The 17877-nt window shown below is 45.6% G+C and overlaps 1 long non-coding RNA gene across 1 annotated transcript in view; it reads right to left on the reverse strand.

Annotated features, from left to right (window-relative positions):
- Nucleotides 1–17877, reverse strand: part of LOC139760513 (uncharacterized) — a 98729-nt gene continuing 80852 nt past the window's right edge. Inside the window, exon 3 of the long non-coding RNA XR_011715358.1 lies at nt 1–98. This is a non-coding gene — a long non-coding RNA (uncharacterized lncRNA). The remainder of the gene's footprint in view (nt 99–17877) is intronic.

Raw genomic sequence — 17877 nt, forward strand, 5'->3', positions numbered from 1 at the left:
CCTGCATCTAGTCTGGTGTCCGGTCCTCAGTGGCCGCTGCTGTGATAACCCGCCATTGCTGAGTCAGAACTCTGGATCTCCCTGTGTCAAGTTTGCCTCTGAAAAACAAAAGTATAATTGGCCATACTTGTACGAGTATAATATGAGCAGTATCCGAGGTTAATTAGTAAAACATGACTTGAAAATTCAGCTCACTTATTGAGGCCACGTTATTAGTACTGATTTGTGTGGTAATTCCATCCACAACAATGTACAAAGAAAAACACAGTTCCCACAACAATGAATGTGTGTAATCCTCCAGCATTATGATGATGCTGCTTACAGATACACTTCAGATTTCTTAGTAATGCTTATTGTTTTTGGTACACTGATATCGAGCTGCTGTGTTCAGTGGGAAAAGACGTGATGTGTTCTGAAACAGAGCTCAGAGCTCTGATAAACATAGCGAGGTACGCCGTCCCTGGGGAAAACTGTGCGCAGCTTGGAATATACAGTTGAAAAACCGTGATCAGGTATTGTTGCCTGTCTAATAAACCAATGAGCGCCCACTAATTGGACTTCTATTGCGACTATCCGCCATCCCAACAATTGTGGCCACCCATTCCGGTTATTGTGGCCACCCATTCCGGTTATTGTGGCCACATTCCGGTTATTGTGGCCACCCATTCCGGTTATTGTGGTCATCCATCCAGCTATTATGGCCATCCATCAGGCTATTGTGGCCACCCATCCCGGTTATTGTGGTCACCCATTCTGGCTCTGGTAGTTACCAGTTCCGGGTGTTGTGTGTCACGCATTCCATCAATTGTGCACATCCATTCTGACTGTCGAGGTCACCTATTTCGACTGTCATGGCTATCCCATTCAAAGTGCTGTGGGCATCGGTTATTTCAACATTGCAACCACCCATTCTTCCAACTGTTATGGCCACCCATTCCGACCACTGTGGCCATCCGCCTTTTTTATCATTGCGACCCTCCGCCATTTTAACTGTTGTACCCAGCACAGCTGGGTCGACCAGGTCACCCAATAATGACCCCATATCCAGTGGTTTAGGCCAACCTTCAGCCAGTACGATGATCCACGAGGAGGCTGCCGCCCTTACCAGTTGTGTAGGAGTACAAGTGCTAGTAAGTGTACATCTGTCACCCTTGGTCACTGGGTATGAACACCTGTCGCTGAGTTTACATGTCACTTTTGGGCATCAGTTTAATACACATGTAACTGAGTGTACATGTACTACTCAGGAAACCACATCACTAAAATCTGCCTACCTGCCTCTGAGGGTACATCTACCATTCATGTCCACCAGGTGAGTACACCTACCACTGAGGGTACATCTACCATTCATGGCCACCAGGTGAGTACACCTGCCACTGATGGTACATCTACCACTCATGGCCACCAGGTGAGTACACCTGCCACTGATGGTACATCTACCACTCATGGCCACCAGGTGAGTACACCTGCCACTGATGGTACATCTACCACTCATGGCCACCAGGTGAGTACACCTACCACTGAGGGTACATCTACCATTCATGGGCACCAGGTGAGTACACCTACCACTGAGGATACATCTACCATTCATGGGCACCAGGTGAGTACACCTACCACTGAGGGTACATCGTGTGCCTCTCATTCTCGCCAGTAGTGTGTGACTTGTGTGATCATCCACCTCTGTTGACTTTCAGTGATCAGATGTGCTCAGTATTACTCCTTGCCATGCACCGCAGTTTTGACTACGACAGGCTTGATGAGGACTGGTAAACAAGCCCAAAGGAAGCCATCTTATACAAACCAGGTCTACTAAACACTGGTTAAGTCCACTCAATGAGTTTCAAGCCCACTCACCACGATCAAGCCCACTCCACACTGAGGTAATAACCCACTCACCGCCAAGCAAGCCCACTCAACATCACCAGAGATTTCGGGACCTGCCAGTCACCAGGTTGGGCGACTGAGCCGTTATGTTCCTGCCCCTTGGAGAGTGTTTGACGGGTCTGATCTGTCGATTCCTGCCCCACGACGACCCGTTGACTGGCCTGACCAGTCGGTTCCTGCCTCATAACAATCGGTTGATGGGCATGACGGCAAACTCATTATCATCCCATCCCTCTCCCGTCATTTGTAGATGATTATACATAAGACGTGGACACAGCTGGAGAGGAGTGTTACTCTCTTCAGACATAACAACATTAGTCTAGCAAGCTTTACCATGGCGTCCAACACTGTGAGAGAAGAAGTCATGACCTCTGTATATGTCCTGCCCACCTGATGCTTCATTCATTCCTGGAGGACTTCTGTGTACCAGCCATTATCAGAAATTCCAGTATTCCTTAGAGACGTAAGGCAGGCTACTGTGTCTCAGCGCACGCGCGTAACGCAGCTTACTTGTTTTTCCTCCGGTGATGCCCTGTTGTAGTGGCCTGTGATGGAGCCTCGAGGCACCGGACAATACTAAGAACATATATAGCATCAGACTCTCGATTACGTTAGGTTTGGAAGGACGCGCGGACTTAACACATCATGTAACAACACCAGTAAATGATATTAAATTCTTATATTTCAATGCACTTGTGAGGATTGTAATTATGTCAATGGAAGAGTGCTTCATGTTAGTTGTAGTGCATTTCATATGTTACCAATATACGTAACACGGCACGTTCATATACCATTGTTAACAGTTTTCATTGTGTTACTAATCACCCTGTTCGCAGTGATTGTGGCAGCCCACTGTATTGTTCAGCGTCAGATCAAAAGACTACGGAATAAAAAAAGAAAAAACTCGCCTCTATAGCGGACGATACGTAAGTCAATAAAGTACCTGCCTAACTCTGACGTCAGAGTCACTACTCTGCATTTATACCAAGAAGTGAAGTTCTCATATCAGGTAAAGACAAATGCGACTCTGAATTTCCATCCTCTATTTTTACAACTGTTATACCTGCAGTATTCTCTTGTTTCCTACCCAAGATTTGGTATTCCATTGTTTATCTTTTATCTGTATATCTTCATTCTTGGAGGAGGGGGATTCCTCGAATTTTTGTTTTTACTAGTACTGGTGCGAGTGGTGGTACTGGAGCTAGTGGTGGTAATGGTGGTACTGGAGCTGGTGGTGGTAATGGTGCGAGTAATGGTACTGGAGCTAGTGGTGGTAATGGTGCGGGTGTTGGTACTGGAGCTAGTGGTGGTAATGGTGCGAGTAGTTGTACTGGAGCTGGTGGTGGTAATGGTGCGAGTGTTGGTACTGGAGCTAGTGGTGGTAATGGTGCGAGTGGTGGCACTTGTGCGAGTGGCTGTACTGGTGCGAGTGGTGGCGCTAGTGCGAGTGGTTGTACTGGTGCGAGTGGTGGCACCAGTGCGAGTGGTTGCACTGGTGTGAGTGGTGGCGCTAGTGCGAGCGGTGGCAATGGTGTAAGAGATGGTGCTGGTGCAAGTAGTGACACTGAAGTGAGTGGTAGTACTAGTGCGAGCGTTGGTACTGGTACGAGTGGTGGTACTTGTGCGAGTGGTTGTGCTGGTCCAAATGTTGATATTGGTGTGAGTGGTGGCATTGGTGCGAGTGGAGGTACTGGTGCGTGTGGTGGTAACTAGCAGTGGAACTGGTTCGAGTGGTAGCACTTGTGCGACTGATGTTACTGCTGCGAGTGGTGGTACTGGTGTTAGCGGTGGTACTGGTGCAAGTTGTAGCGCTGGTGTAAGAGATGGTAGTGATGCGAGGGACGGTACTGGTGCGAGTGGCGGTACTGGTGCCAGTGGCGGTACTGGTGCGAGTGGAGGTACTGGTGCGAGTGGCGGTACTGGCGCGAGTGGAGGTACTGGCGCGAGTGGAGGTACTGGTGCGAGTGGAGGTACTGGTACGAGTGGAGGTACTGGTGCGAGTGGAGGTACTGGCGCGAGTGGAGGTACTGGTGCGAGTGGAGGTACTGGCGCGAGTGGAGGTACTGGTACGAGTGGAGGTACTGGTACGAGTGGAGGTACTGGTGCGAGTGGAGGTACTGGTGCGAGTGGAGGTACTGGCGCGAGTGGAGGTACTGGTACGAGTGGAGGTACTGGTGCGAGTGGAGGTACTGGCGCGAGTGGAGGTACTGGCGCGAGTGGAGGTACTGGTACGAGTGGAGGTACTGGTGCGAGTGGAGGTACTGGTGCGAGTGGAGATACTGGCGCGAGTGGAGGTACTGGTTCGAGTGGAGGTACTGGCGCGAGTGGAGGTACTGGTGCGAGTGGAGGTACTGGCGCGAGTGGAGGTACTGGTGCGAGTGGAGGTACTGGTACGAGTGGAGGTACTGGTGCGAGTGGAGGTACTGGCGCGAGTGGAGGTACTGGTGCGAGTGGAGGTACTGGCGCGAGTGGAGGTACTGGTACGAGTGGAGGTACTGGTACGAGTGGAGGTACTGGTGCGAGTGGCGGTACTGGCGCGAGTGGAGGTACTGGTGCGAGTGGAGGTACTGGTACGAGTGGAGGTACTGGTGCGAGTGGAGGTACTGGCGCGAGTGGAGGTACTGGTATGAGTGGAGGTACTGGTACGAGTGGAGGTACTGGTACGAGTGGAGGTACTGGTGCGAGTGGAGGTACTGGCGCGAGTGGAGGTACTGGTACGAGTGGAGGTACTGGTACGAGTGGAGGTACTGGTACGAGTGGAGGTACTGGTGCGAGTGGAGGTACTGGTACGAGTGGAGGTACTGGTACGAGTGGAGGTACTGGTGCGAGTGGAGGTACTGGTACGAGTGGAGGTACTGGTGCGAGTGGAGGTACTGGTGCGAGTGGAGGTACTGGCGCGAGTGGAGGTACTGGTGCGAGTGGAGGTACTGGCGCGAGTGGAGGTACTGGTGCGAGTGGAGGTACTGGCGCGAGTGGAGGTACTGGTACGAGTGGAGGTACTGGTACGAGTGGAGGTACTGGTACGAGTGGAGGTACTGGTACGAGTGGAGGTACTGGTACGAGTGGAGGTACTGGTGCGAGTGGAGGTACTGGTACGAGTGGAGGTACTGGTACGAGTGGAGGTACTGGTGCGAGTGGAGGTACTGGTACGAGTGGAGGTACTGGTGCGAGTGGAGGTACTGGTGCGAGTGGAGGTACTGGCGCGAGTGGAGGTACTGGTGCGAGTGGAGGTACTGGCGCGAGTGGAGGTACTGGTGCGAGTGGAGGTACTGGCGCGAGTGGAGGTACTGGTACGAGTGGAGGTACTGGTACGAGTGGAGGTACTGGTACGAGTGGAGGTACTGGTGCGAGTGGAGGTACTGGTACGAGTGGAGGTACTGGTACGAGTGGAGGTACTGGTACGAGTGGAGGTACTGGTACGAGTGGAGGTACTGGTGCGAGTGGAGGTACTGGTGCGAGTGGAGGTACTGGTACGAGTGGAGGTACTGGCGCGAGTGGAGGTACTGGTACGAGTGGAGGTACTCAGGCCAACAGTAACCAGTGATGAAGGCTGGCCGGACAAAATGAAAGCCACTCGGCGGGTCCTCCTGCACACTCGACTAACATTAATGGAAACTCAATTAGGTTTAGCCAAGTCGTCGTCAGCAGGGTGCAATGAGTCTTATGGCTGGTGATACTAAAGGCCAGAGTACCCTGTCCCACCAGTGCCTCCTCCTCCTCCTCTAACCCCCTTCTTCTCAACAGTCATGCTAATGCTTCCACCATCGCCACCACCGCTGGGGGGAGGTTGATGCTTCTGGTGGTGGTTGCGTGTAGCGCATGAGGCGACAGTGATGGTGGTGTGTAACCAGTGTGTGTTGGTGTGGGTGTCGTGTGGTACGCGGGAGTGCATGGGAAGGACAGATAACAGGACGCCTGTCGCTTTGTGATGTGGTTATCTACGGTCGTAATCTTAATTGTGGAAGAAACAGCATCGTAAAGCAGATGGCACCTCCTCACCCGACACAGTGTCTCTCTGGCTCCACTGCCGGCAGGAAATAGAGCCGGGAAGAAGGACTAAGTAGTAAGGAAGAAGTGTACAGCCATATGGGGATTCTACAGAAAACTGAGAGAGGAGAAAAGTCCCTTTCTCCAAACAGAAACTCCCTCACTGTGGCAGAACTCTGGAACGGTAAAGGTTGAAGATGTGTTGGTTTTTCTTGCAACAGACGTGTTTACTAACAACAGAGATCACACATGAATATGTCTCTCTTGATCTACAGGTCTTGATAGTCTTCACGTCTACAGCACCTGGTGGTCAATATTTTCATTGTTTTACAACTTTACAGCTGAAAACCCTTTTCCCCACATTGCTATTACATCTCGTTCCTCTTTCTGATCAGTGAATTTTTATCTCTCGTGAGGAAATTTTCACATTTTATTAAGTCAAAATTATTCAGTATTCTGAAAACTTCTTTTAGATCTCGGAGGTTGTGTTGTTTTAGAGAATGATCTTAGACCTCTGAAGCTTTCTCCGTAAGACATTTCTGAGAGGTGGAATTAGCTTTGTTGATCTTCCCTGAATTCATTCTAGTTTTCCTCGTCTTTAATTCAGCTCGAAGAATAGAACTGAACAACATTCTCCAAATGATGTATGACCACGGTTCATATTTTCAGCTATGAAACCCACCATTCTGCTCGCTTCATTATATACAGTTGGGCTTTCTTCTTTTCTATATTCAGTCATTACTGATCATCACTCCAAGGTCTTTTTCTTCCTTCCCTTCTCATAATACTTCAGGCATCCTACATTCTTTTTCTTTCATCTTTACCCAAATATATTACCGTGTGTATGTCTATAGTAAAATTCATTAGCGATCTGTCTAAATCGCAAAATACACCTGTTCTAAGAAGGAAAAACAGACAGACTGATTTCTTGTTTTAAAACATCAACATTATTTCTGTTTCAGATTTGAATCTCCTCCTTGAAGAACCCAATTCACACTTTCCTGTACAATTTTTGTGGTAGCTTATTCACTCCGTAATACTTAGAGTTGCTTCTGAGCGCTTCTCCTGCTGACTGACGGGCCACAGAGAATGTGGGTAGGGAGGCGCCTCCTTCCTTACTATCCTGTCTCAACGGCAATTAAGATCAGGACCTCAGGACACAACTACTGCCCTCCAGTAGATGAACCGTATCATAGTGTATCACGTCTCCTGTAATCTGTCCTTCCCACGTGCCCGTATCCTTCCCTTTGTGGATGGTAATACTCCCATCTATCCCTATGATGCACCAACTGATCCTTCGCTTCCAGTATGGTACCAACCCATTCCTCCCTCCCCTTGTGGTGCCATCCCTGCACGTGTGGTACTAACCTAGTCCCTCCTCCGTGTGTGTTATCAGTGCAACCCTCCCTCTCTGAAGTAGGTTGGGTGGTATTTCGGCTTTAAGCTTATCGACTGCCAGAGTCATTAAGGCAGACAGCGTCATTTTTGTAACCACTAATCGAAAAAACTCGGACACCTTCAGGGTTCAAGATAACATTAGGACCACGCACGCTCTCCATGCGTATATGTAGTTTCAACCTATTCCTGCCTCTCTGTCTGGCACGTCCCCTCCACCCATCCGGTTCACCAGCCCTTCCCGTCCTCCTCTCCCAGCATTTCTCGCGACCTTTGACCTTGACGCACACTACAACGGCGACAAACGACGGGCTAAGGTTAAAGATCATGTCTGACGCTGCGCCAGGCTCTGTGGGGGGAAAAAAAAAAAAATTGAAATATATTTTACCCTGTCAGAAAGAATTTTTCTACTCTTGTTCCCAACTTTACTCACATCGACGTCAGCTGATACTTTGGTCCCGGCTGGAAGTAATATTTACGGCTTAGCAACCCGAGAGGCCGCAGCTGCCAACAGTCTTTTATTCTCCTAGTTGTTTGAGGCTTTACGGTTTTGTGTTTGTCTGAGGATTTCCAATTCTCTGTCCACCCAAAACTTCAAGACCCGGAACCTTCGACAATATAAAAGTTTTGTTATGATGTAATGGTGGGTTCAGGACCTATCTTATGTAAGGACATTGGCCCAGTACAGTGAGGTACCGGTGCTGTGGGGACACTGTCCCAGTACTGTGGTTGACCGGTGGTGTGGGGACACTGTCCCAGTACAGTGAGGGACCGGTGATGTGAGGACACTGTCCCAGAACAGAAGGGCCGGTGGTATGTAGACACTGTTCCAAAACAGTGAGGGGCGGTGGTGTGGGGACACTGTCCCAGATCAGTGACGGACCGGCGGTATGTGGACAGTGTCCCACAATAGTAAGGGACCGGCGGTGTGAGAAAAGAACCCCACATAAAGTGGTTCGTCAGGTGAGATAAACCAGTTTGCACGGCGGTTAAAGTCTTACTTTCAGAGATGATATATATCTGTTTTACACCTTACACAGAAGTGCAGCAGTCAGCCTTCCTGACGGGCAGGTCTGCTGCAGTGGTCAGCAGCAATCCTAGAAAAATGGTATTGCAGCAGGTCAGCCTGGGTGTTCCTCAGCCCAGCCTGCAGCTGTGATCTCGAACCAACACACGCCTGGTGGACACCTGGTGCGGTATCTATGACCTTTTTTTCCCTCTTTCTTTTTAATCGCCCGCAAGTTTTTCTATCAATATTTTCACTGTTAACAAGTTCAGCGTCCGTCTTTTTAAATGCCCTGATTATACTGACTCTTCATTATAATCTTTCGTCGTTAATTACCTTACTTGTCCAAAAAGTTAAACAGATAATCGTTCAAGCAGATAACATGTATGAGTTTTGCTTATCGAAGGCCGCACCTTGCTACAGTGTATCACATGCCCGGGATGACTGATCCTCAAAACACTGGTCAAACGAAAATTACTCGACCAGCTCCAGTGAGATAAAGATGGCACACACACACACAGTGACATGAACCCGGGTTATCATCTTGCAGATAACACATTTTCAGGAACCTGTGTATCATATGGACTTGGAGGGGTTAACAAAGTATCCAGGATTCTGCTGACGGTAAGCTAGTATGTTCCACCCGGGATTAAAACCATCTCGAGACATAGAGGTGATCCTTAGATATATCTACAGCAAATATGAAACCAAATGCGAAGATGCATCACCAGGTGACCAACCAGCTGGAGAAGATAAATTTGCTGGAGAAAGACCGACAGTGAGCAGCAAAAACGACATCAAAAGCAGAGCAGTAACGAATTTGCAGGAGGAAGAGGCACGAAGGGAGTACCTCTTTTCTGGAGGTACCTGGGTGAGTGCCTCTTTTCTGGAGGTACCTGGGGGAATGCCTCTTTTCTGGAGGTACCTGGGAGAGTACCTCTTTTCTGGAGGTACCTGGGTGAGTGCCTCTTTTCTGGAGGTACCTGAGTGAGTGCCTCCTTTCTGGAGGTACCTGGGGGAGTACCTCTTTTCTGGAGGTACCTGAGTGAGTGCCTCCTTTCTGGAGGTACCTGGGCGAGTGCCTCTTTTCTGGAGGTACCTGAGTGAGTGCCTCCTTTCTGGAGGTACCTGGGGGAGTACCTCTTTTCCGGAGGTACCTGGGGAAATGCTTCTTTTCTGGAGGTACCTGGGGGAATGCCTCCTTTTTTTTTTGAGGGAGGCACTTGTGGCTGCACCTCAATTTCTGGACCTGTCTACTGAAAATTTCTGATAGCTTCCTCATAATTCATTGGTTAGTTTTGTACTACTCAAGATTATGTACGACCAAAGCGGTGGGTGAGAGGATGGATAGCCCTGAGCCAAGCAGACCATGCGAGGGACTCCTACCCACTTGATCAGACGATATATACCAGCCTTCTGCAGCTACACCTGCAACACACACACACACACACACACACACACACACACACACACACACACACACCCTTCACTCACCACCAGCAACAGATTAGTCATCCACATGTCCTCCGACCCCGAATGGAGCACAAGAATCAACAAAGCAACATCCAAAACAATGAAACATTGGAATTCCTCAGAGGGAACTTATAATCTGACCAAGAATAAAAACTGTTACCTGTAACACACTTGTCCGACACTCACTGAAGTACTGTGCAGTGGTGTGGGAGACACAGACACACACACACACACACACACACACACACACACACAGAGAGAGAGAGAGAGAGAGAGAGAGAGAGAGAGAGAGAGAGAGAGAGAGAGAGAGAGAGAGAGGGGGGGGGGGGGGGAGCGCCAAGACAGGAGCAGTAGTTTTTGTACCACGATTCAGGATTACAGTTTCCCCTGGCCTGTGTGATAAGGAGGGGAAGAGCAGTTTACGGAGCGACTTCAAAAGAAAAAAAAAGAAAAGGAAAAAGAGGCTTTTAAATATAACATTTCACTGTAGGGAAGTGGGGTAAAATAGCAGTAGGATGGAAGAGAAACTGATATCTTTAATCTTCGGTAAATCAAGATTTTAAATGAATGTTTATATAAAGAACATCGATCCAGAAGATAATGTTACTGAATCCAGATCAGCAGGAGTCCATAAATTAAGGCAAGAAAAATCAGACCACCAGTCAGACTAGGCTAGCTTAAGCCTGTTCACATACAACACAGACACCATATTGATCATAATGAGTGGGAAGTTGACGAAAGAACAATTTCCGGGATTGTTCAACTGAATCAGAACATACTGATGCAACGGACCTGAGATCTGGGGACAATGAGGAAATTAAGTGAGGCTGTAAAAAGAGTAATATCCAGTGACTGAACAATCAAGGAAATATAAGATCCTGTGGATGAAAAGTTTCAAGAAATAGAGTATACCTAGAAACACCAGTTGATGGTAAAATTGATCTTAGAGACTACCAGACACATGAAGGATGACTAATAAACACTAAAGCATTTAACTGAGAAGAGGATGGTACCAATATAAGAAGGAAAGTGAGGCACGAGGTTGACAAACGTAAATCATTAATCCTTTTTGAACTATAACAAGACTATAATCCAGGCAAAGAGAAAAGAGGAAAGAATGGTGATCACAAGACTAATAAAAGCTATTGACATTGTGACATAAATCAGTGAGGACAACAGGGGATCAATGGTCACATTCGATTGGGCGTCATGTACCCTAAAGACAAGGAGGAATCCAGCAGGGTCTTTATCAGAGGAGATAAACTAAATGAAAGTGAAAGAGAATCAAAGACACAGCCAAGAAGCAAAACATGAGACAACAAATGTGTTTATAGGACGGAACATCCCATCCAGTACCGTTGAGAGGTGAGGAATGTTAAACGAAGGAAATGTCACAGTGAAAGTAATGTACATCAGTACAAATGGGCAAGTGATAGTGAGTAAAGAAGTGGAACTCGCGGAAAAAATGATGGAAAATATTGCTGAAGTTGTGGAGAGAAATGTTACTAAGCAGTTAAAAACTTACCTGTTCCGTCCAGAGGGACACATGATGGCAAGAAGGGAAAGAAAAGACAAAGGAGGAGGAGGAGGAGGAGGAGGAGGAGGAGGAGGAGGAGGAGGAGGAGGAAGAGGAGGAGGACGATTGCCCCTTTTAACAGGAGAGAACCGTAGAAGATGGGCCATTCAGAGTGCACATTATGGGATACGTAACTGCAGGGGAGGAGTGAATAGTTGTGTTAATCATACATAATCCTCCAAAATATCCCAACAAACCGGAACAATTAGACAATAATGACAATGAAGAAGCAATCAAGATGGTACATGAAGCAGTAAGACACGCAATTCTTTGAGATGACAAGGTAATGCTACTGAGGACTGCAGTCATGATGAGAGCAACTGGGGAAATTTGCATTCATATGGAGGCAGAGAGTCATCGTGCCTGGTGTCTGATGGAAAAATCTCCTATAACGGTATTTCCGTCAGCACACGAGGATCAGATGGAATGATACACAATCATTGCTCATATTAGCATGGAAAATGAGAATGTCACGTGTGATGCACCTACTGGAAAAAGCAATCATGTAATGCTGGAGTTGGGTAACTGAGAACGTGAAAAAAACGGAGATGAAACCAGTTCTGAGAGGAGTTATCTACGTGGAAGCTATACAGAAAAATTTCTAAGGTAACAGGAATTGTGAAATAGAGTTCAATAATCAGGAGCCCAGGCACTGTGCTGAGAAATCTCTAATGAAGCACTGCGAATATGAGTATTTTCAGCCTCAAACATTGAGAGCAGGATAAAAAAAAAGAAAAAACGTGGTCTAACAAGAGTGAGAGAGCGACGATACATGCGGTATCCCAGCCAGCCAGCCAGCCAGCAATTGTAAAGCATTAAATAGTAAGAAACAAGGACAAAAGGGCAACATGGAAGGAATTAAGAGACTTTGAAAAGAATGTTGTGGATAAGGAAGAAGACAGTATAAATCTTTTCGAGAAGTTCAACACACTAAGCATCGTCACAACTACATCCAGCATCATCATCAGCACGCCAAGCATCATCACAAACACACCAGATATCAATACAAACATACTAAACATCACAAACACATCAAGACTCACCACATAAAACACCATGACTCACCGCAAACACATCAAGACTCACCACATAAAACACCATGACTCACCGCAAACACATCAAGACTCACCACATAAAACACCATGACTCACCGCAAACACATCAAGACTCACCACATAAAACACCATGACTCACCGCAAACACATCAAGACTCACCACATAAAACACCATGACTCACCGCAAACACACCAAGACTCACCACAAACACACCAAGACTCACCACAAACACACCAAGGCTCACAACAAACATACCAAGACTCACTACAAATACACCAAGTCTCTCCATAAACAAACCAAGTCTCACCACAGGCACACCAAGTCTCACCACAAATACAAGAGGAATCATCACAGACATCAAACATTACTGTAAATACATCACAACAAACATTATGAAACAACACAAAAACTTCTCAAACTTCTTAAACCCACATAGGAAAGCAAACATGTTACCAGTGCTTTACAAACCACCAACAACCACATGGACAGAGTGACATAAAGATATTTCTACATAAGAGAAATGTTACTAGAGCACGCGGGTCACAGAAGTAAACACTGACCACACATCCCACCTGCACTGATAACCCCAGAAAGTCTTACCCTGAAGACATCACTAGAGTGGAAAGGACCACCTGCTTCCACATGGAAAGTACAACAGAAGTCAAAAACGATATTCAGAAAAAACCGTGATCACCCAAACAACATATTCCCACAACGACGTCATCTTTCAACCCAAGCTTTCAACATTTATGTCATGCATTTACTTCCTGGGATCCTTTAGTGCGCAAACCTGAGAATGAGAATGTTCAACTAATGTAGTCGATTTTGGTTAGGCTTTACATATGGATCAACTCAACCACCCTCAACTCAGGCCATCCAGGTCCATTGTTCAGCTCAAGACGACGTAATGGGAGAGACGGACCTCCGACCAGCTATATGGTGGTAACTAAGTACCCCCAAGAGACTACGCCAAATCTCGCTAATCCTTAAAACAAAGAAAACGGGACATAGGAGTAACTGGTAAAATCATTACTTCTTAAGCAGAGCGACCAGAGATAGCTAGACCAAAACCTTTAACCCTCCCAGAATGTTAACACTACTAAAATGTATTTTAACCTCTTGCATGCCCAACCAGCACATCAGAACAAACATAACATGCCGTCGTGTGGAGTTTATTGTACGAGGCAGAGATAAAACTGTGTGTGTGGTATGTTTGTGCTGGTTTGGTCATCTTACGCTATGGTGTGAGATTAGGGATGCAAGAGAGTAAGAGAGTGTAGTCTGGGAGGAGCTGAGTCAAAGTTTCGGTAGTTTTGATGAAAAGGACCGAATACCAGAGTATGGAGTCCATCTGAAAACAAGACAAGGGTGGTTAATGTGACACTTGAGGGTGTAGGTGGGGTGCATAGAGTCTCCGGTGTAAACGAGAATGGGAAAAACATGTTCGAGTTGTATGATGAAATGGGAACCATGATCGGGAACACACGGCCTTTAAGACGTTGTATACATGTGTAAGGTTTGGGGTCATCGTGCACATCGTGCACTGGTGTATGATGGGCTGATCGCCAGGTGTGCGAAGGAAATGTTGTTGAATGAGTTTATGTTGACAAGGGAAGGATGGGAAATATCTGGTAGAGACAAGTGTGAAAGTCTAGACAGAGAGATGACATGTTATCAACCAACTGTAATTACCAATTCATATACCATGTGGAGCGGCCTCATCTCTGGAACGTTCTCTAAAGTCACTCAACTTCTTACATTTCTGTATGCTGTCTTCATCTCACATGTCCTCAGTCATCTTAATGCATTCATCTACTATTCTTATACTATAAAAGTACTTCTCTATATTTTTTTCAACAACTTTCTTGCTTAATTTCACGTTATGTCCTCTGGTTGCTGTATTCATACACCTATGGAACAACTGTTCACTGTCTACCTTATCGACCATCTCTATGAACTTAAAAGTTGTGTGATAACGGATCACAAGTATGAGAGCTTGGAAAGAGGTCCGTGTGCTGCGATACTGAGAGAAATTGTGTAAAGAATGGAAGAGGATAAAAAGACAAGTGACTAAAGAAGAGGAAGAGAGTGATTTCTAGGAAAGAAGTGCTGAACTGTGCAGGTGTCATATGTGGCATGAGGAAGGTGGGATGTGGCAGTAGGAAAAAAGGTACTGAGAGGTGGAAAGAGAAATTCAGATAATAAAGGAGGGAAACTGAAACGTGTGTGGACTCACTGAAGTGTCAGCAGTGCTCCAATCTGCGACAGAACAACCTTTATTTTCATTTTCTGTTTTGTAACCGGTTAAGAAATAGAAATACTGTATCAATCTTCCTCATTATCTTTACCCCCACACTTTACTTATGATTCGTTCGATATCAAGCAATAACTCCTTTCTTAACCACAATAACAAATTTAGTTTGCCGACGCAAGTATAACAGGTACCGTAATAATCCGTAATCACATCTGCGTAATGAACGAGCTCACTATGAAAAATCCTGAACAGCAGTGATGATGCTGATTAAATTTTCGAAATATATGTTTCACTCGGAAACACAAGAACCCATTCTCTCTGATACTGTTTCTAAAGCGAAGACAATTTCATTGGCAAAGACAACAGTAAAGAAATGCAACAAGTTTCTGCATAAAAAAAAATTATGTTGGTGAATTTGATGGCTATCAATAGCTATTGGTAATAAGAATAAAACATGTATACTAAAAAAAGAGAAATATATATATATATATATATATATATATATATATATATATATATATATATATATATATATATATATATATATATATTAAGGTAGGGGAGAAAGAAGTCCACCTCCGTGTTCCCCGCGTGTAAAAGGGGAAAAAAGAGAGCGGGAGCCGGAAACCCTTCCCTTCTTGTATTTCAGTTTCTAATAGAGGAAATAGGAGTCAAGCAGGGAGTGCTCATTCTCCTCGAAGGCTTAGACCGGGATGTCTGAATGTGTGTGGATGTTTGAGGACAGTGTGGTGTGAGGTGGTTTGATCGAGTAAATAATGAAAGGATAAGAGCTATGTGGTAATAAAAAGAGTGTGGTTGAGAGCGCAGAAGAGGGTGTATTGAAATGGTTTGGTCACATGGAGAGAATGAGTGAGGAAAGATTGACAGAGAGGATATATGTGTCAGAGGTGGAGGGAACAAGATGCGGGAAACCAAGCTAGAAGGATGGAGTGAAAAAGATTTTGAGCAATCTGGGCCTGAACATGCAGGAGGATGAAAAGCGTGCATGGAATAGAGTGAATTGGAACGATGTTGTATACTGAGGTCGACGTGCTGTCAATGGACTGAACCAGGGCATGTGAAAAGTCTAGGCCTGAATGTGGATAGGGAGCTATGGTTTCGGTGCACTACACATGACAGCTAGAGACGGAGTGTGAGCAGATGTGGCTTTTTTCATCTGTTTCCTGGCGCTACCTCGCTGACGCAGGGGGTGGCAATGCTGTTTCCTGTGGGGCGGGGTGGCGCCGGGAATAGATGAAGGCGAGTAAGTATGAATATGTTCATGTATATACATGTATATATACGTGTATAGTATATATAAATGTATGTGTACGTGCATGAGCGTGTATGTATATATGTATGTATATGAATGGATGGGTCTTACTTCGTCTGTTTCCTGGCGCTACCTTTCTAGCGCGGGAAGCGGCGATCAAATATAGTGAATAAACAAATAACACACACACACACACATATATATATATATATATATATATATATATATATATATATATATATATATATATATATATATTCTCTTTGTCAATCTTTCCTCACTCATTCTCTCCATGTGACTGAGTGAGGAAAGATTGACAAAAAGGATATATGTGTCAGAGGTGGAGGGAAAGAGAAGTGGGAGACCAAATTGGAGGTGAAAGGACGGAGTGAAAAAGATTTTGAGCGATTATGGCCTGAAGATACAGGAGGGTGAAAGGCGTGAAAGGAATAAAGTGAACTGGAACGTTGTGGTTTACCGGGGACGATGTGCTGTCAATGGATTGAACCAGGGCATGTGAAGCTTCTGGGGTAAACCATGGAATGTTTTGTGGGGCCTGCACGGGGAAAGGGAGCTGTGGTTTCGGTGCATTAAACATGACAGCTAGAGACTAAATGTGAACGAATGTGTCCTTTGTTGTATTTTCCTAGCGCTACCTCGCGCGCACGCGGGGGGAAGGAGGTGCCATTTCATGTGTGGCGGGGTGGCGGCGAGAATGGATGAAGGTAGCATGTATGAATATGTGCATATGCATATATGTATATGTCTGTGTATGTGTATGTATGTATACGTTGAAACGTATAGGTATGTATTTGTGCGTGTGTGGGCGTCTGTTTGTATACATGTGCATGTGGGTAGGTTGGGCCATTCTTTCGTCTGTTTCTTTGCGCTACCTCGCTAACGTGGGAGACAGCGACAAAGGATAATAAACAAATACACACACACACACACACACACACACACACACACACACATATATATATATATATATATATATATATATATATATATATATATATATATATATATATATATATGACTACCATGAAACACTTTTCCCAGAACTGTTTCGAGTATGATGTGTTTTGGAATTCTGACGGAACAAGTTAGTATGACTACGCTGCCAATCAAACTTTTTTATTTTTTTTTCACAATATTTTTGATATTCGCTGAACTGTAGTCCCCCCCCCCCCCCTTTTGTTGCTAGTTAAAATATCAAACTACGAATGGTTGTCAGTTATTACTGCAAACTTATATTTTGTTCCTTCGTGAAAGAAATATCTGGTCAGAAAATATACAACGACAGTGTGTTACTTCTGATTGTGTGTGTATGTACAGTGAGTGGAAAGACAGTTTCAAACACGTGAACCAATGGTAAATCCTCTCTATGTTGAGAGAACACCGTTACTGCTGTAAACCGGCGTATCTTTAAGGTTGATCTTAATACCGGAAGACAGAGTCACATCGAAATGAAAGAGGCTAAACCTAGCACCAAGGATGTGTTCGGTCACAACTGCTATGACCTAGTGGTAGGTATTCTATCAGAAACACAGACTGGCCAACACCACTGTCATCGTAACATATCCAACAGCCTCCTGCAACAGCTCAGACATTACCACGTACCATATACGTACACACCTTTAGGGGGGAAGAGGAATGTCGTTAAATCAATCATCAAAACGGCCAAGAGGTGTCGCGAGCACCTGCTGCTTGAGGGTGGCAAGTACGAGGGAACTCCACATCAGCAGTTTCACGTTAAGCTGACTTTTTGCTAACTGGCCACAGTGATGCGAGCCACTATTTCCGTTCACGTGATTCACCCGAGTTGAAATACAGAATTTTGTCAGTATCATATAATGATATTACCAGAAATTCACAATAATTGGTACGCTGAACATACTTTTTTGTTCAAATTCATGCCTCATACTGACTGCCCAAGTATTATCATTTCAGTGCGATTAATTTAACAACCA

This window comes from Panulirus ornatus, chromosome 37, assembly GCF_036320965.1.
Source record: "Panulirus ornatus isolate Po-2019 chromosome 37, ASM3632096v1, whole genome shotgun sequence".
Taxonomy (NCBI): domain Eukaryota; kingdom Metazoa; phylum Arthropoda; class Malacostraca; order Decapoda; family Palinuridae; genus Panulirus; species Panulirus ornatus.